At 39.7% G+C, this 23,997-nt stretch overlaps 1 long non-coding RNA gene across 1 annotated transcript; it reads right to left on the bottom strand.

Annotated features, from left to right (window-relative positions):
• Positions 1-5,991: 5,991 nt before the first annotated feature.
• LOC123653228 lies at positions 5,992-22,872 on the bottom strand. Its single transcript, XR_006742905.1, has 3 exons — positions 22,393-22,872; positions 9,860-9,921; positions 5,992-7,563 (listed from the first exon to the last, which is right to left on the bottom strand). It is a non-coding gene; the product is annotated as an uncharacterized LOC123653228 (long non-coding RNA).
• Positions 22,873-23,997: the final 1,125 nt, after the last annotated feature.

The raw sequence follows: 23,997 nt of genomic DNA, 5'->3' as shown, positions 1-23,997 counted from the left end.
TGACAGCGCGGTGCGGGCCACATTGCAAGGCCTGGCGGGACGGATTTGGCCCGCGGGCCTTGTGTTTGACACATGTGATCTAATCACTACAAATTAGATAGTAGTAGAAAATCAATTTTACATGTTTTTTGTTTTGTTTTGCCTTTTGGTAGACTCATTATTTAAAAATATTTTATGTAGCAATAATTTATATATTTAATATTCTTTTAAGCACGTGTGCACAATGGTTATCAAATTTATCAAATAGCTTATTCTCTTTTTTCACTTGTGTATCCTTTACAATTAGAATCCATATCATTAATGAAAATGCTTCTCTGAGGAGAGATTTCATTTAAAACACAACTAGAGGAGGAAAACTCCATAGATGTTTGGAAATAGCTGTTGGAATTCTAGACAGCTTAGATAGAAGTTATGCAACAATGTAAGTCTAAGGGGGAGGAAGCATTCTATATACAGGAAAAGCCTCTACTAAATAGACTATTAAAAATAACATTTTGTTAATTTACAGTTGACATACAATATTCTACTAGTTTTGGGGGTAGACTCCAGTGATAAGACATTATATAGCTTACTAAATGATCATCCTGATAAATCTTATACCCATCTGACACTGTACATGGTTATTAGAATATTATTAACTATATTCTCTATGCTTTACTTTACATTCCTATAACTGTTCTGTAGCAACCAATTTGTCTTCTTAATCTCTCCATATTTTTCATCCATTCACAAGCCCCCTCCCATCTGGCAATCATCAAAATGTTCTCTATATCTATGATCTGTTGTTTCTGTCCTGCTTGTTTGTTTATTTTAATTCATTTGTTGATATGTATTTTTTCTATTTTATTGTTCATACTTTTTATCTGTCCTCACCCTCTTCTTCTTAAAGAAGACCCTTTAACGTTTCATATAATACTGATTTAGTGGTGATGAACTCTTTCAACTTCTTCTTGTCTGGAAAGCTCTTTATCTGTCCTTTGATTCTAAATGATAGTTTTGCTGGGTAGAGTAATCTTGGTTATAGGCCATTGTTTTTCACTACTTTGAATATTTCTTGCCACTCCCTTGTGGCATGCAAAGTTTCTGTTGAGAAATCTGTTGACAGTCTTATGGGAGCCCAGTACAAGTAGCAGCTATCTGCAGATTGCTCTGTAGCTTGTACCAAGTGGCCCTAGGCAGGGCACAGGAGATGGCTGACCTTGTACCTCCAGGTAGGGCCCACAGCCAGTGTACTTAGTGGACAGCTTCAGATCACACTGGATTACAACCCTACCATTTCCACAAGCGACACACTCAAGGGGCAGACTTGGTGAGCACTAAAACCCCATTGAAGCAAGTCCTGCAAGTCAGGGTCAATTCCTGCACAGCAGTTCCTCAACTGTAGTCTAAATAGACTTTTTATTTTTCCAAATGAGGTGGGGTTAGCAACTGCAGGTATAAATTTCTATACTGCCTCTTTCTTGCTCTCCTGGAGCCAATGAGCCAATGGTGGAGGTTAAGATCCCCTTTGCCTCCACTTATCCCTGGAGTGCTTCTACAGAGTCTTCTGACCAGCCAGAAATCTTGTGTCAGAATTCACTTTATGAAGCCTAAGCCCTCACTGTGCAATGAGTTGACTCCAGCTGCTCCATTAGGAAGTCCACTTCAGAGCACGGAAAGTCACCAATAGTTAGAACTTGACCTCCTTCAGACAGTTTTTCTCTGTTGGCATGAAACTCCCAACCATAGGCTTGGTGACTTAAGAAATTTGGACCTCATTGAGAGCTATACTTTTGGGTTTAATGTTGTGGACAATTACTTTGTTTCTTGTTTTAAGTTGTTCCATTTCAATCTTGAGCCTTTGATTGTATAATTAAAATGCTTGAACTTTTTAACTTGTCTGTAATTGTGAAACTGACAATGAATAGCTCTGGGCTGCCTGTCACCATTTGAGCCAATACAACAGAGATAGGGTTGAATTATGTATGAGTGTTGATTCTAATAAAGCAGGCAGTATGGGAGGGCAGCAGGTCATCCATGAAAATCTGTTCTACTCCTCACCATAAGTCAGCTGCTTATATTGGGTAGAAGGACAAAGATTACATGGGAAAGTAGGAATTACAAGCATAGGGAAGTAGGCAAGGTATAATGGTTACAGGTTACAGGCAATGTGGGCTGAGAGGTCACAAAGGGCGGGCACCTCTGGGGCTCCATTGTTTTGGCAACATGGTTGTTAATTCCCCTCCCCCCCCCATGGTAGGTAGTTCTCCGATTAGGAGAATGGGCCATATTCTGAGGTTGACTCCCATCTCCCAGGGCGTACAAGTCAGAATATGCTTTCTTTAATCGGAACAGAACAATCACAGTTAATAGAGCATTATTAATATGTTTTATAACTATAGCTAGTCCCAACTATTCTATTTCTGCCCCTAACAATGCTGTTATTCCAAATTATGAGAAAAACATATATATACTAACTCTATATTGTCACTGAGTTCCCAGATATATTCATTCTCATGTACTGCAAAAATATATGACTTTCTGAAAACTTACTTTCTAAACTTAATCAAATATCTTAACATTTCAGTTAAAATATATTAATACATTTAAAAAATAGTTTTACAGTCATTTGAGATGGAAACCATTGACCTAAATTTCACATAACTGCTTATTTTTATTCTTGGCATAAACATGACACAAAATAAGATTTATCATTTGGTGATATATGGCTCCTAACATTAAAACTAAAATTGATTCAGAACCACTTCAAATTTAAGTTCTAAAATAAATTGAAATTGTGGTTTGACTCAACGCTTTATAGCCAATAAGTCCAATTTCCCTCTGAGACCATGGGAGGGAGCTGTTGAATCTTGAAATAAGTGCATTTTAATTTCAACAAACTTTTGGGTAAACCATTTAGATTATCTGGCCTATAAAATATAATGCAATGTGATGAGCAATAGTGTAGGTTTTTATTTCTATTCCAACAGAAGTCATTCATATAACTAAGAGGTACTGTAGTTAAATTCAATGAATACATTTGAGTGCGTATTATTTACAAGTCTTTTTCTTCTATCAGGGGATATAAAGATAAATTAGACCTATGGCCCATAAACATGCATGTGTGTATGTATATATGTATGTACATTTGCATTACAAAATCGATATAACACATAAGCACCATAAAGAAAAAGACAAAATACTTTGAAGTTTTAAAAGAGAGAGATGGCACTGGGAAAGGCAGGATGGAGGAGGTGACATTTAAGAATGGAAATGTAGGACTTCTGGGAGTGTGACAAATGGAGCTGGGGAAGTGCTCTAAGTGCAGAGTACAGCATAAGGAAGTTCGGAGAACCCTGAAGAACCTGGGTTGTTTGTGCACGGCTACATAAAGATGACTGAGAGAATGTCAGGTGGAATCCTGCAAGTTTGGCTGCACTGGAATCTGCATAAATGCTGGAGGCCTTACTTGCACCTAATTGCTTTGAAGATCAAAGTTTGGCCAGAGGACACCCCTACTCCCTGTAATTGCAGGAGTGGGAGTGGGAAGCACATCCTCTACTGGGTATGGTTTCCTCTATCACCTCTGACAGTTCAAGGCCTCAAACTCAGAGAACATCCTCATAGTGTCCAGATCACTGGGTCTAGATTTACATAAAATACTATAGCCATCGCTATGCATTATGTACCAAATATCTACTGAGTACATACCAAGCATAAGTTTCCAGAAAATCTTAATATTCTTAAATTATAGTATTCTGAACCTGATAAAGCATTTGAAAAATGTTCAAAAGTAGTTCTAAAATTATCTTCTTTTAAAAATAATTAAAGTTCGATGCTTTTATTATGCTTATTAAGATAGAACTGACTACTTCTTAGAGTACTTGAGGAAATTTTATTTAAAGCTAAAACAAAACAGAAACTACTACAGGAAGTGGGATGGATTTAGCTCTAAGTTTTCTGGAAGCCAGGTGTGGGCAGCACTGTGGTCCATGGGGCTTTCTGGAAATTAATTTCTCTGGAGAGTAGTTGACATGATCCTGATACTTTGCTTTCTAAATAGCTAATTTAGAGATAAAATTAAGGAATAATGAGGAATGTTTCATAGTACAATAGGTAGAATCCTCTCCACCCTCCACTGTTCATGTTCTAATCCTGGAACATGTGAACATATTACTTTCTATGGCAAGGAGGAATTAAGAGAGTTTATCAATTGATCCTAAAACAAGAGATGATGCGGGATTATTCTGTGCATCCAGTGAAATTACCAGGGTCCTTCAAAGTGGGAAGAGGGAGGCAGAAGAGTAGGTCAGAGTGATGGGATATGAGGAGGGGCCAGGATCTCAGGAAAGGCAAGGAAATGGATTCTCCCCCAGAAAGGACTGCAGTCCTGCTGACACCTGGATTTTATCCAGGAAATCCCCTGCTGGGCTTTCAACCTGCAGAACTGCAGGTAATAAATCTGTGTTTTCAGTCCACTGTGTGGTGATTTGTTACGGCAGCATTAGGAACTATATATACCCTTCTTAATATCAGAGCCAGTTCACAATATAATTCCCCACTATCTGTAATGAACTCAGCCCATGTTGGTATATGTGAGTTGTGAGCTTTGATAACTAGAATTGAAGAGATCAAAACTGCCAATGTGCTGGGAGGTTTCTGAATCGTGTGCCATAGAACTTTATGAATCAGTTGAGTTCTCATTGAGAGCAATCTATTTCCACACACATTGGTGGAAGGGTGGCTAAGGGAGAGTGATCAGATAGACCTTGGACTGGACTCCATTCAGGTTTCTGTAATTTGATGACCCATTTGTTGTCCTAAGATTTTGCTCTTGAGGAGCTAATAATCTTAGCTCTTCCCTCTCCCTTAAGCACTGTTCAATCAACAATTTTCATACCTATGTGAAAAGTTCTTCCTTTCATTTCAGACCTGAAAAAATGGATTTTATAATCACTTGGCTAGACTTCTGTGTTTCCAGGGTGTTCTCAGTAATATCTTTACATGCTATCTTTTAGACAAGTTGCTTCTTTGAGTCAGTCTTTTCCATTTTTAGATAATTTTTAATCCATGGTTGTCCTCTGTGGGCTGAGTATTCAGGAGGTTGCTGTTTCATTTTTGTTTAATCCTCACCCGAGGATATTTTTCCGTTGATTTTTAGGGAGAGTGGAAGGGAGAGGGGAAAACAGAGAAACATCGATGTGAAAGAAACACATCACATCCATTGGCTGCCTCCTACACAAGCCCTGACCGTGGAGGAGCCTGCAACCAAGGCGCGTGCCCTTGACCAGAATCGAACCTGGGACCCTTGGGTCTGCAGGCCGGTGCTCTATCCTCTGAGCCAAACCAGCCAGGGCATATTTCTTAACAATTAATTACTCATATGGCACTAGCAGGAAGTGGAATGCTGTTGGAATCAGTCCACCTATGCATCTGCCAGAGATTTCCCAATAAATGATTACAAATATCTTGGATCTCCTCTTGTTTTTGTTCACAGGGGCAGCTGACTGTGAGGAAAGGCTGTTTGCTTATTTCTGTTGTAATGGAGTGTATGGAGGGAGGCCTTGCTTACAAATAAGGCATTCGAGTTTCAGGAGCATGAGAAAACCTAGTTCATTAGAAGAATAACTTCAAAATCACTTTGCACTTGAGAGTTAAGTTTGCCTCCAAATATAGGCAAACTTTTAAAGAGGAGCAAACCTAAATGCAGTCACATATCATGGTGGCCCTGCCCTAGAGGGTCACCAAGGTTCAGGGTCTGCTTTTCAGCCTTACAATTCAGATGAGGTGAGTCAGTGAGCCTGACACATTAAGAGTAACTTTGTTTTGGGAGTCAACAAAACTGGGAATACTGGGACATTTGAGGTATGTTCACGCAGTGTTTGACTCATTTATTTGTTTGATTCAATTTGGGTAGGTTGGGAATGTTAACTAATATAAAAAGAAATTCACATTTTTATGTAGATAAATAAGACATGAATTTAACTTAGAAAAGATATTAATTTAACTTAGAAAAGATCATAGGGGCCTGCAGCAAGTCTTTTGACGTTAGGTAGTGAATGGAAGTCCCCTGGACCACAGGGTTTGACTTATTATTTGGGAGCAGGACCACTCACCTAACCTCTGTCCTATGTCTGAAGCCACCAAATTGAACACAACTGCTCAATAGAATTTCAATAATCTAATAAAACTGAAGGCCAAAAGCAGTCAATTTGAGAAAGATTTAAAAAGCAGATCCTTCATATTTATTTATTTTTTATTGGGCCAGAAGGGTACATGATTTTCCCTCTCTTATTATTGATGACTGGATCGTCATAGTATCAGAGGTAAACTCAGTTCCATTAACGTGTATGTTAATTTGATCTGTGTACAGAAATCTTTCTGGCACCTTCCCCAGCCCAAAGTTTTCTGCTAATCTCCTGGTTTCAACTCAGACTAGAAGTTGACTATTGTAATAAACCCTGACATGAAAGAGGGACTAAGCACAAACTGGACACAAAGCAGTTTCCAGCTTTAGATTCATGGGGCTCATTAGGCTCTGGTTCCCTGGCCCAGCCTGCAATGGAAGCCAGGCAGCGGTAAGGAGCTATGATGCTTGGTACTCTCCGTGGGTTCACACTGAGCGAAGTGAAGCTGTTTAGGGTATTGCTTAGTGTGTCAATGGAGAAAATCACTTTTGCTCTGGCTTTGTTTCCATCTGTCACATTGAGGAAAGCTCTACAGTTCAACCAATGTGATCTCCTTGGGAAGTCAGAGCCAGGAGAAATGTGTGAAAGCGGAATCAGGAGACTGGTGCACTGCAGTTTTTGGAGTCACCCATTTACTTTTATCATTTACCAAGAGGGGTCTTTTCATTAAACATAAACTGAAAGAAGGCAATAGGGAGTTTGTTCTCACCAAGTTCTTAATTATGAAAGAGGGAATAGTTTACTCCGAGATTCTGAGAATCCACAGTATTTCTTTAGTTTTTGTGGACGAGCTTGCAATATTTAATTGAGTCATAGATGATGACTTCCCCCACCCACAGAGAAATTCCTTTAAGGAATCGTGAGACCATCAACATTCAGCAGCTGTTTAAAAGACTGTGTAGATTTCTGTGATGATACTGGAAATTCTTGGGCTTATGGTCTTGGGCAAGATAGGAACTCAAGGCGGAGAAAAGTAAATAGTATAACAATCTAAATTTTAAACCCAAGGGGACCTTCTTTATATAACCTACTAATCTGCTCCTCTTAATATAGTTGCTGCAGAGTGGCAGAGTTCAGGGGGAAAAAAAAGTTAACATCCTTTATGCTTCTGACCAAATATAACATAGGAAACAAAATTCTCTATAAAATTGCTTGGATTCAATTGTTTCATGCTGATGTTTACTGCAGAATCTGTAGCACTCATTGTTGGTCAATGTCGAATGAACTCTGACAGGTCTTGATAGATACAGTGATTTGGAATGCTGGTCCACTTCTCCCTCAGTTCAGGCACTCTCTCCCCAAAGGACATTCTTCAGCCACCTGGTTTAGTTTTGGCCGTGGAGACTTGAAACAGAGTAGGGACCTTAGAAGCCTAGAGTCCTGGCACACAGCCTAACTTAGAAGAAAAGAGAAACAGACATGAGGAAAAACATGCCAGAGAACAAGACTAATGGGACTCATGTCATTGACTTGTATTTAGTTCATATAAGACAGGGGTTCTCAAATTTATTGGCCATAGGCCCCTTTTTGCTCACAAAAATTGAGGATCTTGAAGAGCTTTTATGATGGGCTAGATGACTTATATTTATAATATTAAAAAATTAAATTGAGAAGTTTTAAAATGCTTATTTTATTTAAAAACACTGTAGTAATCCCATTACATAAATAACACATATTTACAAAAATATGTTTATTTTCCCAAATAAAACAAATATGAGTAATAAGAGTGGCATTGTTTTGGAACTTTGTAAATCTCTTTTAGTGTCTGGCTTAATAGAAGATGTCTGGATTCTCATCTCTACTTTTGCATTGAATCTGAACCTACTATAGTATGTTGTCCTGGTTGAAGTGAGGAAATCTGGCCTCACACGGATATGTAGGAGGACAAAGGAGGAGCATTTAAACAGCTCTTTCAGATAATGATGGCTTTGCATTTCTTGACAAGCATTACTCTCTGTGTGTGTGTGTGTGTTTTAGAGAAAGAGGAAGGGAAAGGGAGAGAGAGAGAAACATTAAATCAGTAGTCTCCTGTACACACCCATGACCAGGGACCCAACCCGCAACCTGGGCATATGCCCTGACTAGGAACTGAACCAGTGACCTTTAAGTGCACAAGATGATGTTCAACCAACTGAGCCACACTGGCCAGAGTGACACGCATTGCTTCTTAAAACCCTCGTCTGAATAACAATAGTCTTTATGATACTCATTCTTTCAAGTAAAATAGTGTACCATGAAAATAAAAGGCTTGCAACTCAGCTATTACACAAGTGCTTCTTGAGATAATCATTGTGCTACTGCATACAACAGAAGTGCTTTCTTGGTACTTTCCATTTTGTCATACAAAACATTAAAATGATATGCACTCAAAGGTTAAAATGTAAAGTTTTTCTACATTATAATGGGCATTCTTAAGTGAGACAGGCTGTTGTTATTTTTTTAAACTACAAATACAGTGGTGCCTCGCATAAAGAACGCCTCGCACAGCGAACGCTGCACACAACGAACTTCATTTCATGATTCATACAACGAACTTCGTTTCACACAACGAAGTTGCCCGAGCTTCCACGACCGCTTTGCCCGAGCTTCCACGACTGCTTCGCCCGAGCTTCCACGATCGCTGCCGATGTATTGCATCCTTCCGCGCAGGCACTGCAGGCAGTCGTTAGTCACTGCGCTTAACTTAAGCACGTATCGCGGCAATCGTTCTTCATTACAAATTAAATCACGCACGTATCACAGCAGTCGTCCTTTTAAGTTAAACTCAATATTTTTTTTATATCATGATGTATCTAAATAAAAATAATAACAAAAAATTTATCTTTTTTTATGTCGTCTTAGCATATTTTATGCTATAGAACGAATTATTTTTTTTAACATGTATTGTTATGGGAAAACGCGTTTCACATAACGAACTTTTCGCATAACAAACTTGCTCCTGGAACGAATTAAGTTCGTTGTGTGAGGCACCACTGTAAAGCAGAGTGATGATTTTAATGGTACTGCTTGTACAGTTGGGGACCTTGACTGAGGCCAAGGGCCCAGCAGTTATACCTATTAATGCTTTTGTAACATTGGTACAAGTGTCAACATGGTAAAAGTCAAATGATATCTTAGTATTTTGTTACAGAAATAATTTTGATCTTCTTGAAACCATCTTTGAACTCTTGGGGTCTATAGATCCTACTTGACTCCACTGATTTAAACATCTCAATTCTTGCTCCACACAAACTTCTCCATGTTGTCTAACTATGGAGGATTCAAATTACATGGTTAATCATTCCCATCAAAACAAGTTGAAGTGGACTCAAGAACTTCCTGCACACTTTTAGTTTAACCAAGCTCTAATTTATTGTCAGATTCAATTACTATATTTTTTATAGAAAATGGATAGCTCCCTGAATGTGGTATCACTAAGGCATATGGTCTAATAACATCATTTTCCTTCTGCTCATTTTTTATATTTTGCATTTATTTTGAAATTTACTTTAAAGTAATAGAAACACTGCATTAGTTTGTTGAATAAATACTAAGTCTTCTAAATAAAGTTCAAGCCTTGACAGTTCTAGTAGTCCACTATATTCAAATTTAAATTTCCTAGTTCTCAGAAGAGAAACAAAATCTCCAATAGCAAAGAAGTCCTGAAAGAAATTTTTTTGAATCAACTATACAAGGAAAATCATGAGCCTTACAAGGGTAGAAAGGCTGGTCCTTCATTCAGGTCAAAGGATTTGAGCCTCTTGAACCAAAGACTCTGTGTACATGAAAGGGAACAACCCAAAATGTTATACCAATTTGGAAAATATAAAATAAGAGACATAAACAATGAAATTGAAAATACATTTAATTATTTTTCTCCTCTCATTTAGTGATAGCATTATATCAGTTGTTTTTTCTGTTTTAAAAATGTGTATTAGAAATCCTAAAATTTAGGAGTGATTACAAAATGGCAGCAGAGTACTGGGAAGCTACATTGACACTTTCCCAGGACCAAACTAGAATTACAACTAAAATACAGAAAAACCATCCTGACTAATCATCTGAAGACTAGCTGGAGAGAACCCTGATAAACAAGGATGGAACTTGGAGAACCGCCCACCGCCGCGCTACGTGACACGACCACACTTCGTCCCCGGGGCCCAAAACCCCTAAATCCCCTCCTCCCTCCTTCTACCGAGTCCCGGCCCCGCACCCGCGGCCCAGGCCCCTCGGGCGAGGGGCTGCGGCGGGAAGCGGGGTGCAGGCTGGGGCACACCGGTCACGGCGTGGGGGCGGAGGGGAAAGAGAGGCAAGGACACGCGGAGCGCGTGGTCATGGAGGCTGGTATGAAGTATGAAAGTGCAAAAGGGCTGGATGGGCACCCACAGACAGCAGCTGAAGTTCTGGACTGTCTGAGTGTTGTCAGAATGGCTATCATCAACAAATCAACAAACGAAAAGTGCTGGAGAGGATGCAGAGAAAAAAGAACCCTCCTTCACTGCTGGTGTGAATGCAGACTAGCACAGCCTCTGTGGAAAACAAAAATTTAAAAATGGAACTGCCATTTAACCCAATAATACCACTTCTAGGAATATATTCCAAGAAAACAGAAATGCCAGTCAGAAAGGATATATACATCCCTATGTTCATAGCAGCACAATTTTCAATAGTTAAGATTTGGAAACAGCCTAAATGCTCATCAGCAGATGAGTGGATTAAAAACTGATGGTACATGTACACAATGGAATACTATCCTACCTAATAAAAGAGTAATATTCAAATTAACCATCACTCTGCTACATCCACCAGCCATGCCCACCAGCCAATTAGAGCGAGTATGAAAATTAATCCCAACCAAGATGGCTGCTGCCGCAGAGAGCAGGAGAGAGGCTAGGGCTGCCCCCAGCGATAGAGGAAGCCAAGCTTCTGCAGCCCTGGGCAGCCTAGGCCTCCACTCCAGGCTACAAAGTTTCAATTGTAGAAGGTAAATAAACTCCAAATACCAGGGCCTCCACTTGGGTCACCAGGGGGTGTGGCTGGCCTGCAAACCACCACAGACCCTTCATTCAGGCTGCCCCACACCCCAAGGAAACCCTCACCCTGATCCGAGACACCCTTCAGGGCAAACCAGCTGGCCCCCATCTGTGCACAGGCCTCTATCCCATCTAATAAAAGAGTAATATGCAGATTGACCATCACTCTAATATACAAGCTGGCTGCCCCCATGTATTCAAAGATCCTGCTCCATGTGGACACAAGATGGCCAACACAAGATGGCCAGCAGGGGAGGGCAGTTGGGAGGGACCAGGCCAGTGGAGGACAGAAGTTGGGGGCAAACAGGCTGACAGGGGAATAGTTAGACATCAATCAGGCTGGCAGGGGAGTGGTTAGGGAGTGATCAGACTGGCAGGCAGAAGTGGTTAGGGGCAATCAGGAAGGCAGGCAGGTGAGCAGTTGGGAGCCAGCAGTCCTGGATTGTGAGAGGGATGTCCAACTGCCCGTATAGGCCTGATCCCACTGGGATCAGGTCTAGATGGGCAGTCAGACATCCCTCAAGGGGTCCCAGATTGGAGAGGTTACAGGCTTGGCTGAGGGATTATCTCCCCCCCCCCCCCTCCTCCCCAATGCACAAATTTTGTGCAGCAGGCCTCTAGTATTGCTATAAAAAAGAAGGAATTCTTACCATTTGCAATAGCATGGATGGAACTGGAGAGCATTATGCTATGTGAAATAAGCCAGTCAGTGAAAGAAAAATACCACATGATCTTACTCATTTATGGATAATAAAGCACATTATAAACTGATGAACAAAAATAGATACAGAGGCAGAGAAGCATTGAACAGACTGTCAAAGTACAGCAGGAAGGCTGGGGAGGGTTGTGTGTGTGGGAAGTAAAAGATCAACCAAAGGACTTGTATTCATGCATATAAGCATAACCAATGGTTGCAAGACACTGGGCAGGCGATGGGGGGGGGGAGGGGTCAGGAGGCCTGAGAGCATGTGCCTGGGGTGTACAGAAGGCTGGGGGAAGGTCAGTGGGGAAAAAAGGAGACTTATGTACTACTATTTGTAATACTTTAAACAATAAAATTAAATTAAAATTAAAAAAAGACTGAGTGTCAATTGGACTGCAGGCAGAGGTGGTCTCGGGAGGCTTTGAGTCTTTGCTTGATCTCCTTCTGGGCCAGAGACTAGGAAAAAGATGACCCAGGTGCACATCTTGGTCCTTTCTAAAGGCACCTAGTCTCAGGAAAGGAATCCACAAGCTGTGGATTGCTGATATCTCCAAACAAGTTACTCAGGGCAAGTTACCAGTCAGAAATCAAGAATGGTAGATCCTAGTAAAGAACACAGGTTTGGGCCCCATGTGCATCGGTGTCTGAACTGAGGGGTCCTGAGTTTCATCCAGTCAAGGATGTATACCCCAGTTGCAGGCTCCATACCTGGCCCTGAGCAGAGCATGTGCAGGAGGCAGCCAATCTATGTGTCACTCTCACATCTTGATTTCTGACTGGTCTTTTTTCATAGTTACTTTACCTTTTCTCATGCTGTTGAGAAACCTTGCCATCATTATTCTGAATTCTATATCTGATAAATTTCTTATCTCCATTTTGTTTAGCTCTTCTGGGGAATTCTCTTGTTCTTTCTTTTGGGGCTTGTTTTTTGTCTCCCCATTTTGGTTGCCCTGTTTGGGTTTGTGTCTGTGATTTAAGTAGATCTGCTATGATTTCCAATTTCAAGTGCAATGTCAGGCATTGTTTGTAACTTGCCCTGAGTAACTTGTTTGGAGATATCAGCAATCCACAGCTTGTGGATCCCTTTCCTGGGGATATTCCTCTATTTTATATATATGAAAGGAGTAACAATGATCTCAAGAAAGAAATAAGAAATATCTGGAAACAAATGAAAATGAGCACATAACAACCAAAAAAAACAAAAAAACAAAAGAAAAAAACATACCCCAAAACACAAGAAAAATTAATGATAAACTATTTAACTCTACAACTTAAAGAATTAGAAAGAAAACAAGAAAAGCCCAGTGTAAGCAGAAGGAAGGAAATAATAAAGATCAGAGTGGAGATAAACAACATAGAGACTAAAAAATAAAATTAAAAAAAAAAAATAAATGAAACCAAGAGCTGGTTCTTTGAGAAGATAAACAAGATTGATGAGCCATTAGCCAGATTCATCAAGAAACAAAGAGAGAGGACCCAGATAAATAAAATCAGAAACGAAAGTGAAGAAGTTACAACTGACAACACAGTAATACAAAGAACTGTAAGAAAATACTATGAACAACTATATGCCAACAAGCTGAACAATGTGATGTAATGGGAAATTTCCTATAAAAACACAACCACCCAAAACTGAATCAGGAAGAATCAGAAAACCTGAATAGGCCAATAACAACAATGAAGTTGAAGCAGTAATAAGTAACTCCCAGAAAACAAAAGCCCTGGTTTGGACTGCTACACACGGGAGTTTTACCAAACATTCAAAGAAGAACTAACACCTATCCTCCTCAAACTATTCCAAAGAATCCTAGAGGAAAGAATATTTCCAAGCTCTTTGTATGAGGCCAGTATTATCCTAATTCCAAAACCAGATAAAGATACTGTGAAGAAAAAGAATTGCATGCCAATATCCTCGATAAACATAGATACTAAAATCCTCTACAAAATATTAGCAAATCAGGCCCAGAAATATATTAAAAAGATAATACACCATGACCAAGTGGGATGTATTCTGGGAATGGAAGCCTGGTACAATATACACAAATCAATAAATGTGATACATCACATAAACAAATTGAAAGACAAAAATCACATTATCATATCAATAGATGCAGAAAAATCAACAAAATCCAACACCCATTTTTGATAAAAACTCTCAGCAAAGTGGGAATAGAGGGATCATATCTCAATCTGATAAAGGTCATATCTGACAAACCTTCAGCCAGTATTATACTCAATAGGCAAAAGCTAAAAGCATTTCCCCTAATGACAGGAACAAGACAAGGATGTCCACTCTCACCACTCTTATTCAGCATAGTGCTGGAAGTCTTAGCCACAGCAATCAGACAAGAAGAAGAAGAAATAAAATAAATCCAACTTTGAAAGGGCAAAGTAAAACTCTCAGTATTTGCAGATGACATGACATTGTGCATAGAAAACCCCAGACTCCACTAAAAACTATGAGATTTAATAAATGAATTTGGCAATGTAGCAGGATACAAAATTAGCACTCAGAAATCGGAGTCATTTTATATACCAATAATGAATTCTCAGAAAGAGAAACTAAACAAACAATCCCATTTACCATTGCAACAACAATAACAACAAAAAACTAAGATACTTAAGAATAAACTTAACCAAAGAGATAAAAGACTTGCACTCAGAAATCGACAGGATGTTGATAGAAGAGATAAAGAACAATATAAATAGCTGGAAGAATTTACCATGTCCATGGACTGGTAGAATTAACATCATTAAAATGTCCATAACACCCAAAGCAATCTATGGTTTCAATGTAATCCCCATTAAAATACCAACAGCATATTTCACAGATTAAGAACATATACTCCAAAAATTTATATGGAACCAAAAAAAACCCCCAAATAGCCATAGTACTCCTGAGACAGAAGAACAAAGTTGGAGGAATCACAATGCCATATATCAAGTTATACTACAAAGCCATTATTATCAAAACAGCCTGGTACTGGCACAAGAACAGGCATATAGATCAGTGGAATCTAGAAATCGACCCAAGCCATTAAACTCAACTAATATTTGACAAAGGAGGAAAGAGCATACAATAGAGTCAAGATAGTCTCTTCAATAAATGGTATTGGGAAAATTGGACAGGGACAGCTACATGTAAAAAAATGAAACTAGATCACCAACTTACACCGTATATAAGAATAAACTCAAAATGGATAAGAGACTTAAATGTAAGTCACAAAATCATCAAAATTCTAGAAGAAACCATAGGCAGCAAAATCTCAGACATTTCTCATAGCAGTATGTTTATGGATACATCTCCTAGGGCAGTAGTTGGCAACCTCATTAGTCAACAGAGCCAAATATCAACAATACAATGATTGAAATTTCTTTTGAGAGCCAAATTTTCTAAACTTAAACTTCTTCTAAGGCCAATTCTTCAAAATAGACTCGCCCAGGCCATGGTATTTTGTGGAAGAGCCACACTCAAGGGGCCAAAGAGCCGTATGTGGCTTGCGAGCCACAGTTTGCCGACCAAGGTCCTAGGGAAAGGGAACTAAAGAGAAAATGAGCAAATGAGATTACCTCAAAATAAAAAGCTTCTGTTCAGCAAAAGAAGCCATCAACATAGTGAAAAGGGAGCCCACTGAATGGAAATCATATTTAGCAATGATACATCTGATAAAGCGTTATATCCAAAATGCATAGGACAGTGGTTGGCAAACCGCGGCTCGAGAGCCACATGAGTTTCTTTGGCACCTTGAATGTGACTCTTCCACAAAATACCATGTGCAGGCGCGCACGTACAGTGCAATTGAAACTTCGTGGCCCATGGGCAGAAGTTGGTTTTTGGCCTGGGCGAGTCTATTTTGAAGAAGTGGTTCTAACGCTGAGCTGCACTCAGGGGGCCAAAGAGCCACATGTGGTTTGCAAGCTGTGGTTTGCTGACCACTGGTACAGGGAACTCATACAACTTAACAAAGGGTAGACAAATAATCCAATTAGAAATGGAAAAAGGACCTAAATAGACACTTCTCCAAAGTGAACTTACAAAAGGCCAAGAGACATATGAAAAAATGCTCAAAGTCACTAATCATCAGAGAGATGCAAATTAAAATGGCAATGAGTTATCACTTCACACCTGTCAGAATGGCTATCATCAACAAATCAACAAATGACAAGTGCTGGTGAGGATGTGGAGAAAAGGGAACCCTAGTATACTGCTGGTGGGAATGCAGACTTGTGCAGCCATTATGGAAAACTTGTCCATACAAGTTTTAGTTTAAGTTTCCTCAAAAAATTAAAAATAGAACTGCCATTTGACCCAGTAATCCCACTTCTAGAAATATATCCACCTGAAACACCAATCAGAAAGAATGTACGCAGTTATATGTTCATATCAGCTTAATTTACAATAGCTAAGATCTGGAAAAAGCCCAAGTACCCATCTGTAGAGGAGTGGATAAGAAAGCTGTGGTACATTTACACCATGGAATACTATGCAGCAATACAAAAGAAGGATCTCTTACTCTTAGAGACAGTGTGCAGGGTCCCGGAGAGTATTATGCTAAGCAAAACAAGCCAGTCAGAGAAAGACAAGTATCACATGATCACACTCATTTGTGGAATCCAATGAACAAAATAAACTGATGAACAAAATAGATCCAGAGATACAGAAGCATAGAACAGACTGTTGGATCTCAGGGGGGAAGGTGGGGGAGAATGGGTAGGTGGGAAGAGATCAATCAAAGAACTTGTATGCATGGACACAGAAAATAGAGTGGTGAAGGCCTGGGACGGGAGGGGTGAGGGCTGGCTAGAAGAGATCATTGCAGGTGGGGGAGGGAACATATGTAATACTTTCAACAACAAAGATGAAAAAAAAAATAAAGTTCAGTCTGACCCAATTAAAATAAATAAATAAATAAATAAATAAAGATAACAAGTCACCTTAAAAAAATTCTAAAATTTAGAAAAGCAAATTTTAATTGTATAAGTGAAAAATTGGATATTCCTTTTTATGTGAAAAGTTAAAAGAGTATAATTAGCCTCATGCTATTCATCTAAAGAAGTGTAACTTGACTTATAAGTACTTGTGGCAACTTCTTAGTATAGGGTATAAAAAGGATTGGCGCTCTCTTACACTCTAGCCTGGTGTCCCAGCTTCAAGGTGGGGGCAGGGGGCACATTTTCCTGTTTTCTCATCCATATTTGATCATGTTAATGTTGGCTTCATTCTTTCCCCAGTATCAGGACTGGCTGCATAATTTGTGGAGCCCAGTGTAAAATGAAAATGCTGTTGTTGTTTTTCTAATTTAAAAATTATTACAGATTTTAAGAAGGCAATAGCCGAGTGTTAGGCCAAGCTCCCATGCAGCCCACTAGGACCAGGAAAGGCTGTAGCCCCAAATGCAATGATAAGTTAGCTGGACGAGGTGTGAGACACGGGATGGTTCTCAGAGATCCCCTCGGAAGCTCTGTACCCGGAGCTGCTCTAAGGTGACTGTCGTTGAGGAATGTGGTAGGTGCTCCCTTTCCTGGGTCCACAGTGAGAAAATGAGACCTGTCTGAGCCTAGAGGACATTTGCAGTCCAATCTTCCCTCCTACTTCCTGCTTGTCTAAAACCTAGTTGTTCTTTTGGGTCTCAGACCCATTTTACCTGTGAACCCTTCTCTCACCTTACTGAACAATAGTCTATTTCTTCTCTCAATTCCAATGACGTAGAGTCTGTACCCCTCATCTGGCACTGAGTAGATGCTGTTAATTTTAAATTAATTTCAAGTAAGTACTTGCTAATTGTTAATTAATCTAATTGAAAACAGGTTCTTTGACTAGTGCATTTTACAATTTGTCCCACAACTAGCAAAAAACCCCCCACAATGATCAGTTTTTCTTAATCTGGGGTTTATGAATTAGCTTCTTGGGGGTCCAAGAACCCTCAGAAATTACAAATGAATTGTAGAAGTCTGTGTATATGTCACACTCTCCCCGACCCCCCCAAAATGGGAGGGTTAACAACAACCGAGATAAATCCTCAACCAATATACTTTGATTGGACTTTGGGACTTTTAAACTAGAGATCTGCTATAATGTGGTCACACAGACAGTCCCAGACCCTCAACTGTGAAAGACATCCTTCCATGATTGTGCCAGTGGGTTTTTAGTCCTCCCCCCATGTGTGTTCACGTTGGAATTCCACTCATGTGGTCACCTCTGAAATTCCAAGGGGGTCTGTGTTTGAGAAACATCCCTTGATTTGCTCCTCGATTCTGTCTTGCCCCATGCAAACATGTGGTTAGTGCCAGGGAAGCAGGAGAAATTACTACAACATTAAGCAAAGTGGCACCTTACTGCTGAGAGGCAAAACAAGCATCTAACTCAGAGGTCAGCAAACTATTTCTGTAAAGGCCAAACAGTAAATAGTTTAGGTTTTGCAGGTCATGTAGTCTTTTTTGCAATTACTCAACTCTATCCCTATTGCACCAATGCAGCCACAGAAGATAGCCTGGGTAAACAATGGGTGTGGTTAGGTTCAAGTACAGCTCTATTTACGAAATCAGGCAGTGGCTGCATTTGGCCCATGGGCCAGAGTTTGCTGACCTCTGATCTAATTCATGGCTCACTGGGACCCAGGGAATCCCAGCTGTACTTAAAAAGCACAACACAATAATTAGGCAGGTCTTTCAGAACTCTGCATTTCAGAACATAGGATGTAATTGTAAATTTGGCTAAAAACAAACAAACAAACAAACAAACAAACAAACAAAGCATACAAATCTAAAGGAACCTACTTATCCCAGGTAATGGCTCAGACAAGAAGCCCAGTGGTAGAGACAGAAATAAGGGTGATTTTGTCGCTGCTGTTCCGGTTCCCATGCACCCTTTATCAGAGACAATAAAAAGGTCATTGTTTACACCATCACAAACAAGGAGAGGGCAGGCTCCTGCTATAAAATCCGGACTGCACTCTGATCTGTTTCTTTGTAATTAGTGACCCTTTCTTTCTCTGTTCCATACAGATGATGAATAAAAGGTCCATGGTGTATGATGTCACCCCAGTTCTAAAAACAATCTCTTGATTGTTCCACTTTAAATTCTGCCTTTGCACCCGGCTAGGCTGCAGCTGCTAGTCATCTCTGTACTAGCTCTACTCATTGACCGAACTGGCTTTCTCAGCTGCCCCCTTACAGCCTTTCCTGGCAGGAGGAAAGCCTGGTGGGAGTGGAGATTATAGGTAGAGATGTGGTGGTGTCATTCCTAAGAGAACACAAATAGTGGAAGCTGACTCACAACTTCTTACAAGTTACATGTTCTGAAAACATAGAAAGGGTTTTAGATAGTTCACTTGCAAATCAGGATTTAAAAACATGGCAATACTTAGACTTATTGATATTCTTTTTTATTATTAGCTTTCATAAAAAGGTACTTTTTTATTCAAAAGCAATCAGGTTGTTGCATTGATCATTCTTTTATCTTGCTGCTCTATCAACTAGAGGATCTGTAAATTACATTCTCTTTTTTTTGCCTTTAGTAAATTGCCATTTGTTCTCATGCATGTGATTGGAACCAGGAATGGGGGTGGGGGAGGGGATTCTATAGTTGGCTGTGGTCCTATGTCTTCTGTCAGAACTTGGTTTTCTGGCATTAGTAATGCCATCATCATTGATGCCTCCTGTGCCCCAAGAAAGCACCCTTCCAATCACCTCTGGTGCTGTTCCTCACCAGAGAGACTGGGCCCTAACCCTTCCTGGGCCAAAGGATGGTGATGGTCTTTCTGAGCAGGGGAGCCCAGGCTGTATGCTATAGAATCAAGAAATACCAAAGACTAGACTAATCTACACATCTTGTGGTTAGATTAGCATGTTTGGCAGCAAAACTCCCACTAAAACCCGTTCAGCAGGAATTCCCCAAACACAGACAGGGTTGAGATGCTGAGTGTCCAAACCAAATAGCAAGTGCCCACTGCTCCAGTGAGCTGGACGGAGAGTGTACGTTAGGACGCTGGTCCTGGAGAGGGTGCAGAGGAGGGAAATAACCTTTTCTGTCAGGCTCTGAACAAGGCACAAATCTTATTTAAGCACCACAAACCTTACTTTCCTGTTACCAATCAAGAAATTGAGATTTTTGAGAAGTTACATTGCAAGGCCTCACAGGTAGTAAGTGGCTGAGCCACGATATGAAGCAAAGTCTGTCTGTCCATTCCCCCTTTAAGAGTGCACAAAGAAGTAACTTAGTATGGGGAGGAAACTAATAATACCGTCATGAAGAGAAGCTGGGCGGAAGCGTGCTTTGTGTTCTGGGGGAGATAACATCATGCCAACTGATGTTTGTTGGTGCCAATTCAATGCCAACAGGAATCCCCGATTTTGGGTGCTGTGAAGAAGGAAACGACTCAGTGAAAAACAGCTCAGCTGTGATACAGCCTGGCTGTGAAAACAGCATGACTGTGAGACCAGGCCCTTCTCCAGCTAGACAGCTCTGCTGCTCACTGGCCTGCTCTGCTCTGCTTCAGTCTCAGTGGTTCAGCTCCTGTCAGGGAAGCATATCTTCAAGCTTAGGTGGAAACAAAATGTGTGCGCAGAGCCACAAGGGAGCTGACTTATATAGATAGAAGTCTTTGCCCCTCACCCCTGATTGGTCTATCCTCAGGCAAATGAGGACTCCAAATCCTTACAATTTGATTGATCCAAAGGGCACTATCCTGATTGGTCAAAATGGAGCTGCTCTAATTGGTTAGTAAAGGAGCTGATGGGGGGATATAGCTGTGGATCTCTGATTGGATAGGAAAAGCTTCCAATTGGTTGAAATAGGAACTTCTTTATAAGGACCGGCTCAGGGGGCAGAATCACAGTGCAGGCAGCAGGCAGTTCACTGCAGAGGCGGGTAGTTCAGTTTGCATGAGAGGCCCCTGTGTGGAAATGGCTGTTTTGTTTGTTTGTTTGTTTGTTTTTTTCTGTTTGTTTATTTTATTTTTTTATTTGCACCCAGTTAGATACCAGGAGCCTTTCTTAATCTTCTTCCTCAAGGTCCACAACTGTGACATATTGACATTGGAAGATTGGATATAGCCAAAGAGTACAGATGAAGGTCTCATGCAAAGCCAGGCAAGACCAATATTTTTAAAGGATCTATCTGTTATGAACACAAATGTTGCCATTGAAACACACACACACACACACACACACACACACACACACACACACCGGTGTCAAAGTACTTCAATTTTAAACCCTTTAGCAATGTAAATCTCTTCCCTCTGGCTTTTGTTAATTGTTTGATTCCTTTATAAAGCTCTTTCTTGTTTTTTCTTTCTTTCTTTTTTTTAAATGAGAGACTATGGTTGGCCAATTGCAGGAAACTTTGCAATAAGCCAGTCAAAGAAAGATCTCATTCATTTGTAAAATATAATGAACAACATAAACAGATGAACAAAAATAGAATCAGAGTCACAGAAGTATCAAACAGATTGTCCAACCTATAAGGGAAGGTGGGGAGTGAGAGAGTAAGAGATCAACCAAATGACTTGTATGCATGCATATGAGCATAACCAATGGGCATAGACAGGGGAGGGGGGTGAGGGCATGTGCTGGGGTGTGGGAGCAGATAGGGAGTGATCAATAGGGGAAAAAGAGACTTATGTAACACTTTAAACAATAAAGAATTCAAATTTAAATTTAAAAAAGTAAGCCCCAACCTGGTATGGATGGGGCTGGATGGAGCTAAAATGATGCAAATCTATCCACTTGATTTAATCCACATATGCTTAAGTCACACAGAAAATTTTGAAAAATTTGCTTTTCATGATGGTATCTCCTGGCAATTTCACTGTTTTAGAGGTTCCCTGGATTTTTAAAATAAAAAGCTTTTGATCTGAATGTTAGATATAAAGAGGTTTTTTGTTCTCTCTGTCTCTGTCTCTCTCTCGTTATCTCTCTCTCTTTCTCTCTAATAACAACATACTTTTAATGCTCATTTTCCCAATTGAGAAATTTTGACCAAGAGCAGATTAGCATAATCTTCACTGCCTATGTCAAAGTTAAATGCCTCAAAATCAGAATCTCACAAGTAAAGAGTCATGGCATAATAGATGTCATTATACATAATGTAAAAATTTGAACAAAAAGTATCAGATTTGTCAAATAGCTTGTAGGTCAAAAGTTTAAAGACACTAGAAACAGATAAGTCTGAGTATCAGATTTGTCAAATAGCTTGTAGGTCAAAAGTTTAAAGACACTAGAAACAGATATGCTTTCTTTTTAGTCTTTTTGTTACCCATCCTTCTCCCCCCATAGCTCATCTTCTCATGCCTTCAAATCTGGTGGGAATATATGTGCCAGAAAGTAAAAAAGAAGGGAGAGGAGAGCTGGGCATGGGGAAGGCTGGTATTAAGATAGATGGTGGATCAGGAATGTCACTTAAGGAGATGGGTACACTCACACTGTGAAATAAAGTCATAAAGGAAAGAGGAAAGGAAGGAGGGGAGGAGCAAGATAAAGGGGGTGGAGAAGACTGTGTGGGTCTCACCTTCAGAGGCGTGTGCAGCAGCAGGTGGATCTTCTTTCAGGCATGTTTGCTGAAATGTCATGGCACCCTGTCTCAGGAGCACAGCCTGTAGTCATTCCGATGGATTATGAGAGAGGAAGCAAGGGTCAGAAGACTTTCTCGGTACTCCCAAATTTTAGGGACATTATTAATACTGAAGGCTTATGTATAAGCAACACTGGTCTCAGTGGGAAGTTTAAACTCTAACTGAATAGGATAAGAAGGGAAAAGTAACAGAATTAAAACACAAATGGGAAGGGCAATGAAGTGTTAGTTTACCTCATTGCTGCATGTTTATAATACTGAAGTTGCTAAGGTTCACTGGTTGGCCAATGAGACCATTGTCCTTTCTTCTCCCAAATCATGTATATCAAAAGGCCAGAGTGCACATTCACACCTTGTGCACTCTCACCGTTTCCCCCAATGGCTCACCAGTTGTCATTTGGTGTGCTGACCATCAAGATATAAGCCTTTCTGAATTAACTCTGATAAACTTCTCGAAATGCATTGTGCATAAATATAATCTAGCAGCTTAATCAAAATGGAAACTCCTAAGTGTCCATCCCAGAGAGCCTGCCCCAGTAGGCCAGTAGTAGTGCCCAGGGAATCTGCATTTTATCAAGCCCTCCCAGCTGATTCTAATGCAAGTGCTTATAAAAACACCACTGGGAGCTTACATTAAAAAGATGGTTCTTCTGAGGTCTACTGTGTTTAGAATACAAGTTCAAAGCATTAAGAACAGTTTGACAACTCATGGATGTTGCAAATGCTATGTAAAAAATATATGTAAAATTACTAGATTTAATAAATGATAGCAGGATACAAAATTAACACCCAGAAATCAGAAGATTTTTATATACCCATAATAAATTCTTGGAAAGAGAAACTAAATAAACAATCCCATTTACCATTGCAACAACAACAAAAATTAAGATACTTAGGAATAAACTTAACCAAGAAGGTAAAAGACTTGCACTCAGAAAACTATAGGACATTGAAAAAAGAGATAGAGAAAGATATAAACCACTGGAAGAATATACCATTTTTATGGATTGGTAGAATCAATATCATTAAAATGTCCATACTACCCAAAGCAATCTATAGTTTCAATGCAACCTCTATTATAATACCAATGGCACATTTCATATATCTAGAACATATACTCCAAAAATTTATATGCAACCAAAAAAAGACCTCGAATAAGGCAGAAATCTTGAGAAAGAAAAACAAAGTTGGAGGAATCAAAATATCAGATATCAAGTTACACTATAAAACCACTGTAATCAAAACAGCCTGGTACTGGCACAAGAACAGTCATGTAGATCATTGGGACAGAACAGAGAACCCAAAAATTAACCCAAGCCATTAAACTCAATTAATATTTGACAAAATAGGCAAGAACATACAATGGAGTCAAGACAGTCTCTTCAATAAATGGTGTTGGGAAAATTAAATAGATAGATGCAAAAAAAAAAAAAAAAATGAAACTAGACGACCAACTTATACCATACACAAAAACAAATTCAAAATGGCTAAAGGACTTAAATGTAAGTCACAAAACCATCAAAATCCTAGAAGAAACCATAG

Source organism: Pipistrellus kuhlii, unplaced genomic scaffold (assembly GCF_014108245.1).
Source record: "Pipistrellus kuhlii isolate mPipKuh1 unplaced genomic scaffold, mPipKuh1.p scaffold_m20_p_3, whole genome shotgun sequence".
Lineage (NCBI taxonomy): Eukaryota > Metazoa > Chordata > Mammalia > Chiroptera > Vespertilionidae > Pipistrellus > Pipistrellus kuhlii.
This window is presented reverse-complemented; position numbering and strand designations above follow the sequence as displayed.